Raw genomic sequence first — 5,752 nt, forward strand, 5'->3', positions numbered from 1 at the left:
CAGCTTGACTAGTGTGCAATTGACTGACTGCGAAAAACAAAGCAGCAGAGCACCGGGCTTCTGGGCGCTGTGAAGGCAATTGCCAAAACCAGGCAGCTGCTCCTTCCCAAGCACAGGCAGCTGCCTATGTTCTTGCTTGTCGACAAACTCACCGCTGCCCTTCTTTTCAGCAGCTGCCACCGTCTTCTGTGCATCTCGGAGCCTCTGGCGACGAGCAAGACTTGCCAAGGTGGGAGGCATCAGGACCAAGTCAAAACCCAGGCAAGTTGTCCTGGAACGCTTTCCATTCGCTTGCCGAGAGTGAATTCAAGAGGCAGGAGAGCGGCAGCCACCGTCCTCCAGCAGTCGGAAGGCTTGGCACACAAGCCCGCTTCTTTGCGGCTTCGTTCTTCGCCTCTTCCAAGCAACCGCGATCTCTGCTTCTCGGAGGCGAAGAAGCGGCTAATTCGCGCACAGCTCAGTAGAGCGGCAGCGCAGCGCTCCGGAGCGCCGCTTCAAGCCGAAAGACGCCGGGAAGCGGCACTTTCCTCCGGATAGCTCCGGAGCCGCGCTTCTGCTTCTCTAGTCATCTCTAGCTTAGCGAAAAGCTTTCCCACTCCAGTTGGCAAGGGGAGAGCGTACCTGCACTGCACACTAACCGCGGTTTGCAAAGAAAGAGGATTTGCTGCACATTCCAAGGACACGGCTCTTTCCGAGGCAATCTGCAACCTGCTGTCAGATGGAAGTGCTCTCTGCCCTCTCCTGCCCAGTTCTAGGTACTAGCGGGCACTTTCCAGCCTGGCCGAGGCAAACAACCTCCAGAGATGTCACAGAGCATAAGTGGAGCACAGATGCTCAAAAGCAGCAAAGCTGAAGAGCCTGGCTCAGCTTGACTAGTGTGCAATTGACTGACTGCGAAAAACAAAGCAGCAGAGCACCGGGCTTCTGGGCGCTGTGAAGGCAATTGCCAAAACCAGGCAGCTGCTCCTTCCCAAGCACAGGCAGCTGCCTATGTTCTTGCTTGTCGACAAACTCACCGCTGCCCTTCTTTTCAGCAGCTGCCACTGTCTTCTGTGCATCTCGGAGCCTCTGGCGACGAGCAAGACTTGCCAAGGTGGGAGGCATCAGGACCAAGTCAAAACCCAGGCAAGTTGTCCTGGAACGCTTTCCATTCGCTTGCCGAGAGTGAATTCAAGAGGCAGGAGAGCGGCAGCCACCGTCCTCCAGCAGTCGGAAGGCTTGGCACACAAGCCCGCTTCTTTGCGGCTTCGTTCTTCGCCTCTTCCAAGCAACCGCGATCTCTGCTTCTCGGAGGCGAAGAAGCGGCTAATTCGCGCACAGCTCAGTAGAGCGGCAGCGCAGCGCTCCGGAGCGCCGCTTCAAGCCGAAAGACGCCGGGAAGCGGCACTTTCCTCCGGATAGCTCCGGAGCCGCGCTTCTGCTTCTCTAGTCATCTCTAGCTTAGCGAAAAGCTTTCCCACTCCAGTTGGCAAGGGGAGAGCGTACCTGCACTGCACACTAACCGCGGTTTGCAAAGAAAGAGGATTTGCTGCACATTCCAAGGACACGGCTCTTTCCGAGGCAATCTGCAACCTGCTGTCAGATGGAAGTGCTCTCTGCCCTCTCCTGCCCAGCTCTAGGTACTAGCGGGCACTTTCCAGCCTGGCCGAGGCAAACAACCTCCAGAGATGTCACAGAGCATAAGTGGAGCACAGATGCTCAAAAGCAGCCAAGCTGAAGAGCCTGGCTCAGCTTGACTAGTGTGCAATTGACTGACTGCGAAAAACAAAGCAGCAGAGCACCGGGCTTCTGGGCGCTGTGAAGGCAATTGCCAAAACCAGGCAGCTGCTCCTTCCCAAGCACAGGCAGCTGCCTATGTTCTTGCTTGTCGACAAACTCACCGCTGCCCTTCTTTTCAGCAGCTGCCACCGTCTTCTGTGCATCTCGGAGCCTCTGGCGACGAGCAAGACTTGCCAAGGTGGGAGGCATCAGGACCAAGTCAAAACCCAGGCAAGTTGTCCTGGAACGCTTTCCATTCGCTTGCCGAGAGTGAATTCAAGAGGCAGGAGAGCGGCAGCCACCGTCCTCCAGCAGTCGGAAGGCTTGGCACACAAGCCCGCTTCTTTGCGGCTTCGTTCTTCGCCTCTTCCAAGCAACCGCGATCTCTGCTTCTCGGAGGCGAAGAAGCGGCTAATTCGCGCACAGCTCAGTAGAGCGGCAGCGCAGCGCTCCGGAGCGCCGCTTCAAGCCGAAAGACGCCGGGAAGCGGCACTTTCCTCCGGATAGCTCCGGAGCCGCGCTTCTGCTTCTCTAGTCATCTCTAGCTTAGCGAAAAGCTTTCCCACTCCAGTTGGCAAGGGGAGAGCGTACCTGCACTGCACACTAACCGCGGTTTGCAAAGAAAGAGGATTTGCTGCACATTCCAAGGACACGGCTCTTTCCGAGGCAATCTGCAACCTGCTGTCAGATGGAAGTGCTCTCTGCCCTCTCCTGCCCAGCTCTAGGTACTAGCGGGCACTTTCCAGCCTGGCCGAGGCAAACAACCTCCAGAGATGTCACAGAGCATAAGTGGAGCACAGATGCTCAAAAGCAGCCAAGCTGAAGAGCCTGGCTCAGCTTGACTAGTGTGCAATTGACTGACTGCGAAAAACAAAGCAGCAGAGCACCGGGCTTCTGGGCGCTGTGAAGGCAATTGCCAAAACCAGGCAGCTGCTCCTTCCCAAGCACAGGCAGCTGCCTATGTTCTTGCTTGTCGACAAACTCACCGCTGCCCTTCTTTTCAGCAGCTGCCACCGTCTTCTGTGCATCTCGGAGCCTCTGGCGACGAGCAAGACTTGCCAAGGTGGGAGGCATCAGGACCAAGTCAAAACCCAGGCAAGTTGTCCTGGAACGCTTTCCATTCGCTTGCCGAGAGTGAATTCAAGAGGCAGGAGAGCGGCAGCCACCGTCCTCCAGCAGTAGGAAGGCTTGGCACACAAGCCCGCTTCTTTGCGGCTTCGTTCTTCGCCTCTTCCAAGCAACCGCGATCTCTGCTTCTCGGAGGCGAAGAAGCGGCTAATTCGCGCACAGCTCAGTAGAGCGGCAGCGCAGCGCTCCGGAGCGCCGCTTCAAGCCGAAAGACGCCGGGAAGCGGCACTTTCCTCCGGATAGCTCCGGAGCCGCGCTTCTGCTTCTCTAGTCATCTCTAGCTTAGCGAAAAGCTTTCCCACTCCAGTTGGCAAGGGGAGAGCGTACCTGCACTGCACACTAACCACGGTTTGCAAAGAAAGAGGATTTGCTGCACATTCCAAGGACACGGCTCTTTCCGAGGCAATCTGCAACCTGCTGTCAGATGGAAGTGCTCTCTGCCCTCTCCTGCCCAGCTCTAGGTACTAGCGGGCACTTTCCAGCCTGGCCGAGGCAAACAACCTCCAGAGATGTCACAGAGCATAAGTGGAGCACAGATGCTCAAAAGCAGCAAAGCTGAAGAGCCTGGCTCAGCTTGACTAGTGTGCAATTGACTGACTGCGAAAAACAAAGCAGCAGAGCACCGGGCTTCTGGGCGCTGTGAAGGCAATTGCCAAAACCAGGCAGCTGCTCCTTCCCAAGCACAGGCAGCTGCCTATGTTCTTGCTTGTCGACAAACTCACCGCTGCCCTTCTTTTCAGCAGCTGCCACCGTCTTCTGTGCATCTCGGAGCCTCTGGCGACGAGCAAGACTTGCCAAGGTGGGAGGCATCAGGACCAAGTCAAAACCCAGGCAAGTTGTCCTGGAACGCTTTCCATTCGCTTGCCGAGAGTGAATTCAAGAGGCAGGAGAGCGGCAGCCACCGTCCTCCAGCAGTCGGAAGGCTTGGCACACAAGCCCGCTTCTTTGCGGCTTCGTTCTTCGCCTCTTCCAAGCAACCGCGATCTCTGCTTCTCGGAGGCGAAGAAGCGGCTAATTCGCGCACAGCTCAGTAGAGCGGCAGCGCAGCGCTCCGGAGCGCCGCTTCAAGCCGAAAGACGCCGGGAAGCGGCACTTTCCTCCGGATAGCTCCGGAGCCGCGCTTCTGCTTCTCTAGTCATCTCTAGCTTAGCGAAAAGCTTTCCCACTCCAGTTGGCAAGGGGAGAGCGTACCTGCACTGCACACTAACCGCGGTTTGCAAAGAAAGAGGATTTGCTGCACATTCCAAGGACACGGCTCTTTCCGAGGCAATCTGCAACCTGCTGTCAGATGGAAGTGCTCTCTGCCCTCTCCTGCCCAGCTCTAGGTACTAGCGGGCACTTTCCAGCCTGGCCGAGGCAAACAACCTCCAGAGATGTCACAGAGCATAAGTGGAGCACAGATGCTCAAAAGCAGCCAAGCTGAAGAGCCTGGCTCAGCTTCACTAGTGTGCAATTGACTGACTGCGAAAAACAAAGCAGCAGAGCACCGGGCTTCTGGGCGCTGTGAAGGCAATTGCCAAAACCAGGCAGCTGCTCCTTCCCAAGCACAGGCAGCTGCCTATGTTCTTGCTTGTCGACAAACTCACCGCTGCCCTTCTTTTCAGCAGCTGCCACCGTCTTCTGTGCATCTCGGAGCCTCTGGCGACGAGCAAGACTTGCCAAGGTGGGAGGCATCAGGACCAAGTCAAAACCCAGGCAAGTTGTCCTGGAACGCTTTCCATTCGCTTGCCGAGAGTGAATTCAAGAGGCAGGAGAGCGGCAGCCACCGTCCTCCAGCAGTCGGAAGGCTTGGCACACAAGCCCGCTTCTTTGCGGCTTCGTTCTTCGCCTCTTCCAAGCAACCGCGATCTCTGCTTCTCGGAGGCGAAGAAGCGGCTAATTCGCGCACAGCTCAGTAGAGCGGCAGCGCAGCGCTCCGGAGCGCCGCTTCAAGCCGAAAGACGCCGGGAAGCGGCACTTTCCTCCGGATAGCTCCGGAGCCGCGCTTCTGCTTCTCTAGTCATCTCTAGCTTAGCGAAAAGCTTTCCCACTCCAGTTGGCAAGGGGAGAGCGTACCTGCACTGCACACTAACCGCGGTTTGCAAAGAAAGAGGATTTGCTGCACATTCCAAGGACACGGCTCTTTCCGAGGCAATCTGCAACCTGCTGTCAGATGGAAGTGCTCTCTGCCCTCTCCTGCCCAGCTCTAGGTACTAGCGGGCACTTTCCAGCCTGGCCGAGGCAAACAACCTCCAGAGATGTCACAGAGCATAAGTGGAGCACGGATGCTCAAAAGCAGCAAAGCTGAAGAGCCTGGCTCAGCTTCACTAGTGTGCAATTGACTGACTGCGAAAAACAAAGCAGCAGAGCACCGGGCTTCTGGGCGCTGTGAAGGCAATTGCCAAAACCAGGCAGCTGCTCCTTCCCAAGCACAGGCAGCTGCCTATGTTCTTGCTTGTCGACAAACTCACCGCTGCCCTTCTTTTCAGCAGCTGCCACCGTCTTCTGTGCATCTCGGAGCCTCTGGCGACGAGCAAGACTTGCCAAGGTGGGAGGCATCAGGACCAAGTCAAAACCCAGGCAAGTTGTCCTGGAACGCTTTCCATTCGCTTGCCGAGAGTGAATTCAAGAGGCAGGAGAGCGGCAGCCACCGTCCTCCAGCAGTCGGAAGGCTTGGCACACAAGCCCGCTTCTTTGCGGCTTCGTTCTTCGCCTCTTCCAAGCAACCGCGATCTCTGCTTCTCGGAGGCGAAGAAGCGGCTAATTCGCGCACAGCTCAGTAGAGCGGCAGCGCAGCGCTCCGGAGCGCCGCTTCAAGCCGAAAGACGCCGGGAAGCGGCACTTTCCTCCGGATAGCTCCGGAGCCGCGCTTCTGCTTCTCTAGTCA

The sequence above is a fragment of the Anomalospiza imberbis genome, chromosome 22 (assembly GCF_031753505.1).
Source record: "Anomalospiza imberbis isolate Cuckoo-Finch-1a 21T00152 chromosome 22, ASM3175350v1, whole genome shotgun sequence".
NCBI lineage: Eukaryota > Metazoa > Chordata > Aves > Passeriformes > Viduidae > Anomalospiza > Anomalospiza imberbis.